Raw genomic sequence first — 16,435 nt, forward strand, 5'->3', positions numbered from 1 at the left:
TCAGGCTCATGCGATGGTGCCTGGAGAGCAGGCCAGCAGCCGCAAATACCCTCTTCACACTTGCAGAGCCACTGGGGATGCTAAACACCCTTCAGGCCACTCTTGCCAGGCTGGGCAGTGATGCAGTTTTTATTTTTATTTTTTATGAATAGGTAGGCCTAAATGTTTTTAGGCAAAATAACCTATCAAAAGGCCTATTGGGTCAAAATGAATTATAGCCTACTGTATATAACTTATAAGAGATCACAATTTTTGTTTATACAATACTTTGCTACAATGACACACTTAAGCAGCTACCCACTTCCTTCCTTTCTGTTAGCATGTGCACGTAGTAAGTACACCATCATGCTTTTGGGATACATGTCTTTTCAGATTCCACAATGATTCTTTAGTTGTGGACACTACATCAACACACTCCCTCTTGGTCCTCCTCATCTCTGTAAGTCAACTTGATTTTGCACCTGTGTGTTTTATCAGTTTCTTTATGAAAATATTTAGCGAACTCCATGACAGTAGATAAAGCAAGGGGTTATAGCAGCACACAAGTAGACTACAGATGCATGCTGGGCCGGGCATGCCCTAAACTTGTTAAGTGAGTAGTACTGGAGCAGGTGATAAGGCCAACGCTCCAGCCTTTGGGAAACTTGTTAAGTGAGCGGTACTGGAGCAGGTGATAAGGCCAACGCTCCAGCCTTTGGGAAACTTGTTAAGTGAGCGGTACTGGAGCAGGTGAGAAGGCCAACGCTCCAGCCTTTGGGAAACTTGTTAAGTGAGCAGTACTGGAGCAGGTGAGAAGGCCAACGCTCCAGCCTTTGGGAAACTTGTTAAGTGAGCGGTACTGGAGCAGGTGAGAAGGCCAACGCTCCAGCCTTTGGGAAACTTGTTAAGTGAGCAGTACTGGAGCAGGTGAGAAGGCCAACGCTCCAGCCTTTGGGAAACTTGTTAAGTGAGCGGTACTGGAGCAGGTGAGAAGGCCAACGCTCCAGCCTTTGGGAAACTTGTTAAGTGAGCAGTACTGGAGCAGGTGAGAAGGCCAACGCTCCAGCCTTTGGGAAACTTGTTAAGTGAGCGGTACTGGAGCAGGTGAGAAGGCCAACGCTCCAGCCTTTGGGAAACTTGTTAAGTGAGTGGTACTGGAGCAGGTGAGAAGGCCAACGCTCCAGCCTTTGGGAAACTTGTTAAGTGAGCAGTACTGGAGCAGGTGAGAAGGCCAACGCTCCAGCCTTTGGGAAACTTGTTAAGTGAGCGGTACTGGAGCAGGTGAGAAGGCCAACGCTCCAGCCTTTGGGAAACTTGTTAAGTGAGTGGTACTGGAGCAGGTGAGAAGGCCAACGCTCCAGCCTTTGGGAAACTTGTTAAGTGAGCAGTACTGGAGCAGGTGAGAAGGCCAACGCTCCAGCCTTTGGGAAACTTGTTAAGTGAGCAGTACTGGAGCAGGTGAGAAGGCCAACGCTCTAGCCTTTGGGAAACTTGTTAAGTGAGCGGTACTGGAGCAGGTGAGAAGGCCAACGCTCCAGCCTTTGGGAAACTTGTTAAGTGAGCAGTACTGGAGCAGGTGAGAAGGCCAACGCTCCAGCCTTTGGGAAACGTGCTCCTCGCTGTGCTTCCACGGAGTTGCATTATTTTCCAGAGAACGCATAGAGCCCTGAGTTGATTATCCCTTTCATACCATGCCTATAATTGAACACATTTCCTGCTAAAAATGTGTTCATTTGAAGGTAAAAATGTGTTCAACATCCACTAAAGTAGCTAGAAAGTTTAATAGATAGTTAGAGTAGTTGCCTTGGTAACAGAACAAAGTAATCAAACCTTCAGAATTCAACAATGGCAATAATGTTTTCAATTATAATTTCTGCTGTCAAAAGCATCTCAAACATAGACAATATAAGAATGACGTATAGCCATTGAATTCTGCAATGGTGATAATGAAGTACAGCCATTGAATTCTACCGTGCTGATATACCATACTCAAAGACTCAATCATGGACACTCTTACTGACAGTTGTGGCTGCTTCGTGTGATGTATTCTTGCCCTTTGTTTTGTTGTCTGTGCCCAATAATGTTTGTACCATGTTTTGTGCTGTTTCCATGTTGTGTTGCTACCATGTTGTTGTCACGTGTTGCTACCAAGCTGTGCGTTCATGTGTTGCTGCCTGCTATGTTGTTGTTGTTGTTGTAGGTCTCTCTTTATGTAGTGTTATGGTGTCTCTTAAAGTGATGTGTTTTGTCCTATATTTTATTTTGTATTTTTAATCCCATCCCCTGTCCCTGCAGGAAGCCTTTTGCCTTTTGGTAGGCCGTCATTGTAAATAAGAATTTGTTCTTACCTGACTTGCCCAGTTAAATAAAGGTTAAATTAATAAAAAAGTGGTTTAGAGGGAAATAATGCACACTCTAGAATACCCTTCAAGCCAATCAAAAACGAGTATTCAACAATGCCATGGTATACATTTTTTGTAATGTCAGTTGCGTTGACTCAACAAATCACAGCACAGATTGAAGGGTACACTTCCTGCTTATACTTCCTGGCATGGGTACACGTAAAATGGCTGCCAATCCACCCATTATGCTATCATTGACTTAAATGGAGACGCCCTTTCTATTCATTCTTCTTTCTATGGGTTTTGCATAGGCGCGTGAATACCACACTGTAACGTTAGGATGGCCGGTTGGTTTGAGATTCCTGTTTAACAAGTTGTTGGACTGGTTCAAACCAGTAATGAGGATGTGGCTATGGAGAGAAGGTCGGAGAAGCAATAGATGGAGGCAATCATGGTGGAAGTAGAAGCGCTGGTTGATTCTGGTGGAGAGTTGAGCAAGCTCGGCAAGAGAGTGGAAGACTCAACGAAAAATAGAGCAAAAATTGCTGTAAATTATAAAAATTGGTTTATTGTTGGAGTGCGATTCATTAACAATGATGTACTGTATACTTGGTGAGATCTATGAAGATCACAAAGATGATAAAGGATGCATTAGGAAAGGTAGAATCAGAGTTTGCTCACCTGAATGAGACGTTAGCTACCCTAAATGTAACAAAAGTCAAACTTTGGAGGGGGGAGGGGGGACTCTAAATAATGCTAATTTAACCACTCTCCTATTTGTTTAAATGCAGTGGTAAATATGTTTTACAGTGGTAAATGTGAAACACCCCCACCTCCGTCATAGTTTAAACCATTTATATCTATGTGGCGCCACAGTCCACATTGAAAGAAATGGCCTCAGCTTAGCTCCTTTACGCATAGATTTTCCTTTGTACTTGCTCATTGTCGCCATTTGTTTGCATACAGCTGATGATCGACAATATCACTAGACAACTAGCCTACAGCTAGACACCAATGTGCATCCAATCCATCCACAAGTAGCCTATAAGTTAATGACAGTAGGCCTATAGTTTGCTCTTTCGGTCAGAAGTGTTCAATTTTACAATGGCATAGGCCTACATTGTTGGATTTGTGTGCCCATGAGAACTGAAGACGCCAAGCAAAAACTCATGAATTATGGACAACTCATGAACTAGGGTGTAACTCATGTATTACACTGAATGTAGGATATCGGTTGTGCATGTGTTCCGTGTGTGGAAAATTGCCTCAGCAAATAAATGCAGTTTTCCCACCTTTTTTTTCCCACTACATCACTGGCTACCGGTAGGCCTATGTGAAGTTGATGGTAATACACATTGTAGCCTAGTTTAGTAAGTTGACCATGTATGTTAGGGGGACCATTACGTTTTTCCTGGGACAGTTTCAGTCCCATTTCAGGTGTCCCAACTTTTTAGGCTACAAAAAAAGTACATTTGTCAGCAAGACGCATCAATTAATGTAGGCATAATGCTGAATGTCATTAGGCACATATTTTGGTGTTTTTTTAACAGATGTCTATTTCCATTCATTAAATGGTGTGAGTTCGGATTCTGGAATTATTTTGGAGTGGACGAACATGCACAGGTATCCTACTTTTTTAAATAATTTGTTTGACAATCAGATGAAAATATAATGACTGGTTGTGTTCATGCCACATTAAAAGGGCAATTCATTTTGACTGTTTAAATGACGTTTTCATTATTAGAACCCATAAAAAAAAAACGATGCACCCAAATGTCCTGGTGTAATTCGCACTCTGAGTATCGCTGGACGTTGAGGCTTCATGTCTTAAGAACAAGATTCTAGGAGGGGTGGGAGCACGTTACCTGCACAGTGTAGTGGATGGAGAGAAGCAAGAAAGACAGTCCGTTTTAATGACGTTTGATGAAGAGTATCAGCCTACACATGTAAAGATAGAATATGAGATGTGACATGTCTCAAGTGTGTGTCAATGGAATCAACATGTAGTTTAAAGAATGATGATGATGTACGGTGTAGCAATTGTGGTGGAAATCATGTAGCGAAATTCCTGGAGTGCCCTGCAAGTCTGAAGTTGCAAGGAACCCGAGATGTACAACAGGTCTCCTACAGAGAGGTGTGGGAAGTAGTTGAAGGAGCAAATGGAGCTGTGGAAGCTATGGCAGTGGATGACCCGCAACCGGATGTCACATAGACCTGACAGATGTAGTGAAATGTGTTGTTTTAACAGCTGAAGCAGGGAAAACTGAACACGAGAAGGGATTTGATTTGGACTGTGACTGAAGGAGCCTGTTGATGTAAAAAAAAAATGAAAATAAAATAAGCAATGGCAATTTCTTTTTTCTACAGTTTGCTACAGTAGGTGGCAGAATGGACATAGAATGTGTGTGAACGCCATTATACCAGAGAAGGAAGGTTCATGCCGAGTGTGGTAGACGCACGTTGTTTAGGCCAAATGATTGACGATGTCACGTTCTGACCTTAGTTCCTTAGTACCACGCTGCATATTGGTCCGATCCTTCATACTCCTCGTCAGAGGAAGACGAATATCGTTACAGACGAAAAGAAGTAGGAAAGCCTTTCAGTTTTGCTGTTGTTGTTTTTCTACCGACTCATGTAAAATTGTGGAAGGAGCAAAGTGGAGATAAAGATGAGAGTAATGCCCCACAGCCTGCAGAATCAGAGGGATACTGAGATACTAATAGCGAAGGTTGTTCATCAGAGGGATACTGAGATACTAACAGCGAAGGTTGTTCATCAGAGGGATACTGAGATACTAACAGCGAAGGTTGTTCATCAGAGAGATACTGAGATACTAACAGCGAAGGTTGTTCATCAGAGAGATACTGAGATACTAACAGCGAAGGTTGTTCATCAGAGGGATACTGAGATACTAACAGCGAAGGTTGTTCATCAGAGAGATACTGAGATACTAACAGCGAAGGTTGTTCATCAGAGAGATACTGAGATACTAACAGCGAAGGTTGTTCATCAGAGAGATACTGAGATACTAACAGCGAAGGTTGTTCATCAGAGAGATACTGAGATACTAACAGCGAAGGTTGTTCATCAGAGAGATACTGAGATACTAACAGCGAAGGTTGTTCATCAGAGAGATACTGAGATACTAACAGCGAAGGTTGTTCATCAGAGAGATACTGAGATACTAACAGCGAAGGTTGTTCATCAGAGAGATACTGAGATACTAACAGCGAAGGTTGTTCATCAGAGAGATACTGAGATACTAACAGCGAAGGTTGTTCATCAGAGAGATACTGAGATACTAACAGCGAAGGTTGTTCATCAGAGAGATACTGAGATACTAACAGCGAAGGTTGTTCATCAGAGGGATACTGAGATACTAACAGCGAAGGTTGTTCATCAGAGAGATACTGAGATACTAACAGCGAAGGTTGTTCATCAGAGAGATACTGAGATACTAACAGCGAAGGTTGTTCATCAGAGAGATACTGAGATACTAACAGCGAAGGTTGTTCATCAGAGGGATACTGAGATACTAACAGCGAAGGTTGTTCATCAGAGGGATACTGAGATACTAACAGCGAAGGTTGTTCATCAGAGGGATACTGAGATACTAACAGCGAAGGTTGTTCATCAGAGAGATACTGAGATACTAACAGCGAAGGTTGTTCATCAGAGAGATACTGAGATACTAACAGCGAAGGTAGACTTTGTTACGTTTTATGCTATACACAATACCAATAATGACAAAGCAACAAAAATGAAATGTTAGCAAATATATATAAAAGCAACTGAAATATAACATTTACATAAGTATTCAGACCCTTTACTCAGTACATTGTGGAAGCACCTTTGGCCTCTTGGGTACAACTGTATTTGGATAGTTTCTCCCATTTTACTCTGCAGATCCTCTCAAGCTCTGTCAGGTTGGATTGGGAGCGTCGCTGCACAGCTATTTTCAGGTCTCTCCAGAGATGTTAGTCCGGGCTCTGGCTGGGCCACTCAAGGACATTGCGACTTGTCCAAATGCCACTCCTGCGTTGTATTGGCTGTGTGCTTGGGGTTGTTGTCCTGTTGGAAGGTGAACCTTCACCCCAGTCTGAGCACTCTGGAGCAGGTTTTCATCAAGGATCTCTCTGTACTTTTCTCCGTTCCTCTTTCCCTCGATCCTGACTAGTCTCCCAGTCCCTGCTGCTGAAAAATTTCCCCAAAGCATGATGCTGCCACCACCATGCTTCACTGTAAGAGATGGTGCAAGGTTTCCTCTAGACCTGACGCTTGGCATTCAGGCCAAAGAGTTCAATCTTGGTTTCATCAGACCAGAGAATCTTGTTTCTTTAGGTGCCTTTTGGCAAACTCCAAGCGGGCTATCATGTGCCTTTTCCTGAGGAGTGGCTTCCATCTGGCCACTACCATAAAGGCCTGATTGGTAGAGTGCTGAGGAGAGGATTGTCCTTCTGGAAGGTTCTCCCATCTCTACTGAGGAACTCTGAAGCTCTGTCAGACTGACCATCAGGTGCTTGGTCACCTCCCTGACCAAGGCCCTTCTCCCCCGACTGCTCAGTTTGGCCGGGCGGCCAGCTCTAGGAAGAGTCTTGGTCGTTCCAAACTTCTTCCATTTAAGAATGATGGAGGCCACTGTTATATTGGGGACCTTCCATGCTGCAGACAGTTTTTGGTACCCTTCCCCAGATCTGTGCCGAGACACAATCAGGTCTTGGAGCTCTACGGACAATTCCTTCGACCTCATGGCTTGGTTTTTGCTCTGACATGCACTGTCAACTGTGGGACCTTATATAGGCAGGTGTGTGCCTTTCCAAATCAAATCCAAATCAAATCACATTTATTTGTCACATACACATGGTTAGCAGATGTTAATGCGAGTGCAGCGAAATTCTTGTTTTTCCGACCATGCAGTAATATCTATCAAGTAATCTAACCATTTCACAACAACTACCTTATACACACAAGTGTAAAGGAATGAATACGAATATGTACATAAAAATATATGAATGAGCGATGGCCGAACGGCAGAGGCAAGATGCAGCACATGGTATAGAAATCATGTCCAATCAACTGAATTTCCCATAGGTGGACTCCAAGTTATTAAAACATCTCAAGGATGATCAATGGAAACAGGATGCACCTGAGCTCCATTTAGAGTCTCCTAGCAAAGGGTCTGAATACTTATGTAAATAAGTTGTTTTTTTTACATTTGCTAAAAAAAAATATTTAAAAACTGTTTTTGTTTTGTCATTATGGGGGTATTGTGTGTAGATTGATGAGGAAAAATATAATTTAATCAACTTTAGAATAAGGCTGTAACGTAACAAAATGTGGAAAAGGGGAAGGGGTCTGAATACTTTCCGAATGCACTGTACATGAATTCTATGCTGCTACCATTACACATGCCGCAATGATTTTCCATTGAACAGGTTAATATACAAAAGCAAAAAAACTACGCAAAAAACTCATTGCGGCCAGGCGTCCTGCCTTTAGACTACAAATGCAAAGCTGCCCATTTCTTTGCAAGGATATAAAAGACGCTTCAAAGGAAAACAGAGATGACTGTATTCAAATATAAATACAGTATAGGTTACATAAGCATATATATTTGAAGGATATTTGTATGCTACGGTGTGTAATTTTTGCACTCAGTGACCAGTTTATTAGGTACACCACCCCGTTCATGAAATGGTTCGCTCCTGCACACAGTGAGTCACATGGCCGTGGCCTGCTATATAAATCAGGCAGACCGGCATCGAAGCATTCAGTGACTATTCGATTGAATGTAAGAATGGGCAATACTAGAGACCTAGTAGAAGGAGTGTGGTATGATCGTCTGGAACCAGGCGTGCTAGTTCCAATATCTCAGAAACAGCTGGCCTGCTGAGCTTTTCACGCACGACAGTGTCTCGGATTTACCGAGAATGGTGCGGAAAACAAAAATATCCAGTCAGTGGCAGTCCTCTGGGTGAAAACAGCTAGTTGATGAGAGGTCGAAGGAGAATGGCAAGAATTGCGCAAGCTAAGAGGTGTCCCACAAACTGGCAAATAACGGGGCAGTACAACAGTGTTGTGTAGAACAGCATCTCGGAATGCACAACTCGTCGGTCCTTGTCATGGATGGGCTATTGCAGCAGAAGACCACACTTGGTTCAACTCCTATCAGCTAAAAACAAGAAGAAGAGGCATCAGTGAGCACGTGATCACCAACACTCGACAATTGAGGAGTGAAAAAAACATTGCTTGATTCGACGAATCCCGGTTCCTGTTGCGTCACGCTGATGGTAAAGTCAGGATTTGGCATAAACACCATGAGTCAATGGCCCCATCCTGCCTGGTGTCAACAGTACAGGCACATTAGGTCCCTTGATACCAATTAAGCAATGTTTGAATGCCACACCTTGTAGAATCCATGCCCCAAAGAATCCAAGCTATATAATGGCGCCTGAGGAGATGGATACTGTTTAACGGTCTCCTAACCAATTGTACTATTGTGTGTATTTTTTCGAGTTATTTGTTACTTATTTTGTAGATAATGTTTCTGCCACTGTCTCTTATGACCAAAAAGAGCTCCTAGATATCAGGGCAACGATTACTCACCTCGTAATGGAAGAAGATTTTTTCTTTAACAAGTCAGACTCAAAGGATTTACTTCAAACACCCGACAAGGCCCAAATCCCTGTGATTCGCATGAGAAAGACACAGAGATATAGGGGACGTAAGTCGGGGTGCCTTGTAAAGATCCTACGACGAGTGGATAATCTGCCTCAACCATCAGTACTATTAGCTAATGTACAATCATTGGATAACAAAATAGACAAGGTAGCCTGAGGTAGAGCATCTCATGGTAAGCTGTATACCACATTATTTACTAAAATAGTTTTCATCTATATTCTTCTTAGCTATCTATTTACCACCACAAACCGATGCTGGCACTAGGACCTCACTCAATGAGCTGCATACGGCCATAAACAAACAGGAAAACGCTCATCCAGAGGTGGCGCTCCTAGTGGCCGGGGACTTTAATGCAGGGAAACTTAAATTAATTTTGCCTAATTTCTACCAGCATGTTAAATGTGCAACCAGAGGGAGAAAAAAACCTCTAGACCACTTTTACTCCAGACACATACAAAGATCTCCCTCGTCCTCTATTTGATAAATCTGACCATAACTCTATCATTCTGATTCCTGCTTACAAGCAAAAACTAAAGCAGGAAGCACCAGTGACTCAGTCAATAAAAAAAGTGATCAGATGAAGCAGATGCTAAGCTACAGGACTGTTTTGCTAGCACAGACTGGAATATGCTACAGGATTCTTCCGATGGTATTGAGGAGTACACCATATCAGTCACTGGCTTCATCAATAAGTGCATTGATGACGTTGTCCCCACAGTGACTGTACGTACATACCCCGACCAGAAGCCATGTATTACAAGCAACATCTGCACTGAGCTAAAGGATAGCCCGGAAGCTAACCCGGAAGCTTTTAAGAAATCCGGCTATGCCCTCCGACGAACCATCAAACAGGCAAAGCATCAATACAGGACTAAGATTTAATCGTACAACACCGGCTCCGACGCTCTTCGGATGTGGCAGGGCTTGCAAACTATTACAGACTACAAAGGAAAGCACAGCCATGAGCTCCCAGTGCCACGAGCCTACGGGACCTGCTAAATTACTTCTATGCTTGCTTCGAGGCCAGCAACAGTAAAGCATGCATGCATGAGAGCATCAGCTACCGGACGACTGTGATCACGCAAGACCTTTAAACAGGTCAACATTCACAAGGCCACAGGGTCAGATGGATTACCAGGACGTGTACTCTGAGCATGCCCTGACCAACGGGCAAGTGTCTTCACTGACATTTTCGACCTGTCCCTGACTGAGTCTGTAACACCAACATGTTGTTTCAAGCAGACCACCATAGTCCCTGTGCCCAAGAACACTAAGGAAACCTTCCTAAATGACTACCAACCTGTAGCATTCACGTCTGTAGCCATGAATTGCTTTCAAAGGCTGGTCAACACTCCAATTTGCATACCGCTACAACAGATGATGCAATCTATATTGCACACCACACTGCCCTTTCCCACCTGGACAAAAGGAACACCAATGTGAGGATGCTATTCATTGACTACAGCTTAGTGTTCAACACCATAGTGCCCTCAAAGCACATCACTAAGCTAAGGACCCTGGGACGAAACACCTCCCTCTGCAACTGGATCCTGGACTTCCTGACGGGCCGCTCCCAGGTGGTAAGGGTACGTAACAACACATCCACCATGCTGATCCTCAACACAGGGGTCCCTCAGGGGTGCGTTCTCAGTCCCCTCCTGTACTCCCTGTTCACTCATGACTGCATGGCCAGGCACGACTCTAATACCATCATTAAGTTTGCCGGACGACAACCGTGATAGGCCTGATCACCGACAAGGACGAGACAGCCTATAGGGATGAGGCCAGAGACCTGGCTGTGTGATGCCAGAACAACAATCTTTCCCTCAAAGTGATCAAGACTAAGGAGATGATTGTGGACTACAGGAAAAGGAGGACCGAACACAACATTCTCATCGACAGGGCTGTAGTGGAGCAGGTTGAGAGCTTCAAGTTCCTTGGTGTCAATTGGTGTCAATGTCACCAACAAACTATCCTGGTCCAAACATACCAAGACAGTCATGAAGAGGCAACGCCTATTCCCCCTCAGGAGAATGAAAAGATTTGGCATGGGTCCTCAGATCCTCAAAAAGTTCTACAGCTGCACCTGAGCAGCTGGTTGCATCACTGCCTGGTATGGCAACTGCTCAGCATCTGACCGCAAGGCGCTACAGAGGGTAGTGCTTAAGGTCCCAATGCAAAGTGCCAATGCATCACACCTAAAAGTGAGAAAATAACTATTGTTCAGCTGAAAAACGAATGAAAATAAAGTTGTGTGAGTCATAAGGGTTAATCTTATAAGCAATCGTAAGTGCATTATAAATGGTTTATAACTGGAGGTAAATATTGTCTCATTATTTGGTCAACACTTGACCAGTTATTGCACTATTATGACCAATGCAATAACAGTATATTCATGGATTTACAAATTATTAAATAATCATTAATATCATTATAACCCCTTTACAAATGCAGCCTTATTGTAAATTGTTACCCACATGGTAAACAATCCCTTGAAAATGGCATGTAGTTGTCAATGATTTTAGCGGAGCTGAGGTTCTCTTTGCCCCCCAGCAGCCAAATCGAACATATTGTGGCGTTTTATTGAAAACAATATATTCCGACTGTGGCTGCGGTTGTGTGAAATATGTTAAAGGAGCATACTTCCTGTAGAATCTGTCCATTCATTACCCTCTCCTGCCTTATCTGTATCTCATATTCTGTCTGTGCCAACCGCGTTGCTAGGGTCCGGAGGGTGTGGTGTGGTTAGTTACCAACAGACAGAGTTGGCTTTGTTTGGTGTGTGTGTGTTACTGCGCGCGTGCACACCTTTGACAGCGCCCTCAGAAGGACGGTTGACAGTCATTGTGAATCCTGGGAGAAATTAACCTGCTGCTTGCGCGACCTTATCTAAGGAGTGGCTAAATTAAAGCTGCATCATTAGACAATGCTGAATGACGCACTAAAGCACACAGAGAGAGGGAGAGAGAGAGAGAGAGAGAGACAGAGAGACAGAGAGACAGAGAGAGAGACAGAGACAGAGACAGAGAGAGAGAGAGAGAGAGAGAGAGAGAGAGAGAGAGAGAGAGAGAGAGAGAGAGAGAGAGAGAGAGAGAGAGAGAGAGAGAGAGAGAGAGATTCACTGGCATGTCAGGTCAGGTTCACTTCAGAGTGGTTTCGTGTTGTAAGACATTACTGGAACACACCTTTGTCTAATGAATCACTTCGTAAAAAGGGTACACTGTATAATACACTTCACCCATGAGAGTCAATAGACTACATCAGTAGTGTGGCACACCTCCTACACAGTGTATTTATCATGACAATCCCATTCGTCACAGAAACACGACATGACCAAAACTCTGCTCTGCTCGAACACCGCCTTCCAAAATCATGGGGATTAATATGGAGTTGGTCCCCCCTTTTGCTGCTATAACAGCCTCCACTTTTCTGGGAAGGCTTTCCACTAGATGTTGGAACACTGCTGCAGGGACTTGCTTCCATTCAGCCACAAGAGCATTAGTGAGGTCAGGCACTGATGTTGGGCGACTAGGCCTGGCTCACAGTCGGTGTTCCAATTCATCCCAAAAGTTGTTTGATGGGGTTGAGGGCTCTGTGCAGGCCAGTCAAATTCTTCCACACCGATCTCGACAAACCATTTCTGTATGGACTTCGCTTTGTGAACAGGGGCAGTTCCATGCTGAAACCTGGAAAGGGCCTTCCAAGCTGTTGCCACAAAGTTGGAAGCACAGAATAATCTAGAATGTCATTGCACGCTTTAAAGTTAAGTTTTCCCTTCACTGGGAATTTTTACTCCAGAAAACGCGTTTCCAATGCTACAGAGTCCAATGGTCGGCAAGCTTTACACCACACCAGCCGATGCTTGGCATTGCGCACAGTGATCTTAGGTTTGTGTGCTGCACGGGCTTGAAAACCCATTTCATAAAGCTCCCGACGAACAGTTGTGCTGACGTTGCTTCCAGGGGCAGTTTGGAAACTAGAAGATTTCGTTGTTGTTCCTACACGCTCCGAGCAACATTGTTGCTCCTACACGTTTCCACTTCACAATAACAATACTTACAGTTGACCGGGGCAGCTCTCAGAAATTTGACGAACTGACTTGTTGGAAAGGTTGCATCTTATAAGGGTTCATTAAGGTCATTCTACTGCCAATGTGTGGCTATGGAGATTGCATGGCGGTGTGCTCAATTTTATACACCTGTCAACTACGGGTGTGCCTGAAATAGCACAATCCACTCATTTGAAGGGGTGTCCACATACTTTTGTATATATAGTGTATGTGTTGGTGTTTCTCCATGCTACGTCCGCTGCCATGGTGAATGTGTTTAAGCGGACGGTCTCTACCTCCCGCCACCTCCCTGAGACACACCTGTGTGAAAACTGAACAGGTTGTTCGACATACCGCATGCACCTCTGCCCAGTAAGAAGATGAGGAGGAGAACAACACAGAAACTGTAAACAAACACACCTTTTTTTGGGGTATTTTCTATTACCTATATAATTATTAACACTGCATTGTTAGGAGAGCTCTTAATAAATGATTTCACTGTATTGTTTTACGCAAATGTTTTGCATGTCAGCAATCAAGCTTTCAAAATATATAACTTTCAAATTACAGAAACTTCATACGATGGAAAATGCATCATCATAAAATGCATCATACCAAAACTTGATTACTGACATGCAAAACATTTTGGAACTTTATCAAATGGACTAATATGTCAACAATGGACTAATGACACAAATACCAAAAGATAGTTTTGGGGTGGAATTTCCCTTTAAGGCAGTGCAAGGCAGAACTGAGTCAGACATATAATCTCTCTCTTTACAGAGACATAACTCATTCACTGTCAGCGCTGAGATAGATAGATAGATCGATCGAAAGAGTTGAAGTCGGAAGTTTGGCTTTTAATCAATGACACCTTTGTTTTGTGTGCAATTATGCAGAATGAAAAAGATAAAGATGCTATACCTTTGTGTGTGCATGTACAGTTGAAGTCAGAAGTTTACATACACTTAGCTTGGAGTCATTAAAACACGTTTTTCAACCATTCCACAAGTGTATTGTTAACAAACTATAGTTTTGGCAAGTCGGATAGGACATCTACTTTGTGCATGACACAAGTCATTTTTCCAACAATTGTTTACAGACAGACTATTTCACTTATAATTCACAGTATCACAATTCCAGTGGGTCAGAAGTTTGAAGTTGACTGTGCCTTTAAACAGCTTGGAAAATTCCAGAAAATGATGTCATGGCTTTAGAAGCTTCTGATAGGCAATTGACGTCATTTGAGCCAATTGGAGGTGTACCTGTGGATGTATTTCTAGGCCTACTGTCAAACTCAGTGCCTCGTTGCTTGACATCATGGGAAAATCAAAAGAAATCAGCCAAGACCTCAGGAAAAAAATTGTAGATCCCCACAAGTCTGGTTCATCCTTGGGAGCAATTTCCAAACGCCTGAAGGTACCACGTTCATCTGTACAAGCAATAGTACGCAAGTATAAACACCATGGGACCACGTAGCCATCATACCGCTCAGGAAGCAGACGCGTTCAGTCTCCTAGAGATTAACCTAATTTGCTGCGAAAAGTGCAAATCAATCTCAGAACAACAACATAGGACTTGTGATGATGCTGGAGGAAACAGGTACAAAAGTATCTATATCCACAGTAAAAACGAGTCCTATATCGACATAACCTGAAAGGCCGCTTAGCAAGGAAGAAGCCACTGCTCCAAAAACACCATAAAAAATACAGATTACAGTTTACATTACAACTGCACATGGGGACAAAGATCGTACTTTTTGGAGAAATGTCCACTGATCTCATGAAGCAAAAATAGAACTGTTTGGCCAAAAGGACCATTGTTATTTTTGGAGGAAAAAGGGGGATGCTTACTTGCCGAAGAACATCATCCCAACCTTGAAGCACGGGGGTGGCAGCATCATGTTGTGAGGGTGCTTTGCTGCAGGAGGGACTGGTGGTATATATATATTGAAGCAACATCTCAAGACACCAGTCAGGAAGTTAAGGCTTGGTCGCAAATGGGTCTTCCAAATGGACAATGACCCCAAGTATACTTCCAAAGTTGTGGCAAAATGGCTTAAGGACAACAAAGTCAAGGTATTGGAGTGGCCATCACAAAGCCTTGACCTCAATCCTATAGAAAATGTGTGGACAGAGCTGAAAAAGCGTGTGCGAGCAAGGAGGCCTACAAACCTTACTCAGTTACACCAGCTCTGTCAGGAGGAATGGGACAAAATTCACCCAACTTATTGTGGGAATCTTGTGGAAGGCTACCTGAAACGTTTGACTCAAGTTAAACAATTTAAAGGCAATGCTACCAAATACTAATTGAGTGTATGTAAACTTCTGACCCACTGGGAATGTGATGAAAGAAATCAAATCTGAAATAAATAATTCTCTCTACTATTATTCTGACATTTCACATTCTTAAAATAAAGTGGGGATCCTAACTGACCTAAGACAGGGCATTTTTACTAGGATTAAATGTCAGTAATTGTGAAAAACTGAGTTTAAATGTATTTGGCTAAGGTGTATGTAAACTTCCAACTTCAACTGTAGATACATACACGTTCACCCCAGTCACGCACGCACGCACACACACATACACTTGCCCAAGGAAGTATCTATCCAAAGTCTGTTAGGAGAAAGGCTAATCTCTGTTCAAAGTTAGTCTCATAATGATCCAGTCACAGATCAGTCATAGACAGCAAAAAAATATTTTCAATAGTCAATAGACAAAAAATGTATTATTATATTGTCATCGGTATGTAAATATGTGTAATCTGTGTATCATATGTAGCAGCACTTACTTGACCTTGACTCTAGTGGATGTGTCTTGGAGGTTTCCTGAGCGAAAGAGCTATGCCTCTTTTAGTCTGAGGAAGACTATAACATTATCCTGTAGAGAAGCAGACAGTCAGGACTGAGAGACTGATAGGTAGAGAGGTGTGTCCACCTTCAGTCACCGTCAATAATCACTCAGGAATTCTCTGGCAGATGTGACACGCAACAGTTGGACACTTCACTGCTGCATCCAAAGTTCATACCACCGGGAAGAACTGAGAAATGGGCAGGTAGGAGCGTGTGTGCGTAGCAAATAGAGAGTGACAATGCAGAACACACAAACACAGGTCGGCAGGGGCTAGGCAGCAGCGAATTAACAGCTCCAAAACTACCTGTGGGAGTGTGTGGGCCGGTCAAAGGGGCAGGCTTTTTGGAACTAAGAAGAATGACATCAGAGCTACATTCTAGTCCCACCCCCCCACCAGCCCCAGTCATGCAAAGCAGAGCTGCCACCTAGTGAGTGTAGTCTACAACCTGTAACACACTTTCGCTCACACGTCTCTCCCTCTCCTCCCATGCTGTAGAATACCTGTGGAATCTCAGGGGTGGATGATTCTTTT

The 16,435-nt window shown here is 43.3% G+C and overlaps 1 protein-coding gene across 11 annotated transcripts in view; it reads right to left on the reverse strand.

Annotated features, from left to right (window-relative positions):
- LOC110501241 (LIM domain only protein 7) overlaps positions 1 to 16,435 on the reverse strand; it is a 138,203-nt gene that overhangs the window by 78,497 nt on the left and 43,271 nt on the right. For 4 of the 11 annotated variants that reach the window (XM_036959618.1, XM_036959624.1, XM_036959625.1 and 1 more), the window contains exon 1: positions 15,842 to 16,161. The exons of 3 other annotated variants lie outside the window; for them this stretch is intronic. The gene's annotated coding sequence lies outside the window, so the exon portion shown is untranslated. Of the gene's footprint in view, positions 1 to 15,841; positions 16,163 to 16,435 lie in introns of those variants that run through there. 4 more of the 11 variants (XM_036959622.1, XM_036959621.1, XM_036959620.1 and 1 more) reach the window with 2 other exon arrangements.

The sequence above is a fragment of the Oncorhynchus mykiss genome, chromosome 22 (assembly GCF_013265735.2).
Source record: "Oncorhynchus mykiss isolate Arlee chromosome 22, USDA_OmykA_1.1, whole genome shotgun sequence".
Lineage (NCBI taxonomy): Eukaryota > Metazoa > Chordata > Actinopteri > Salmoniformes > Salmonidae > Oncorhynchus > Oncorhynchus mykiss.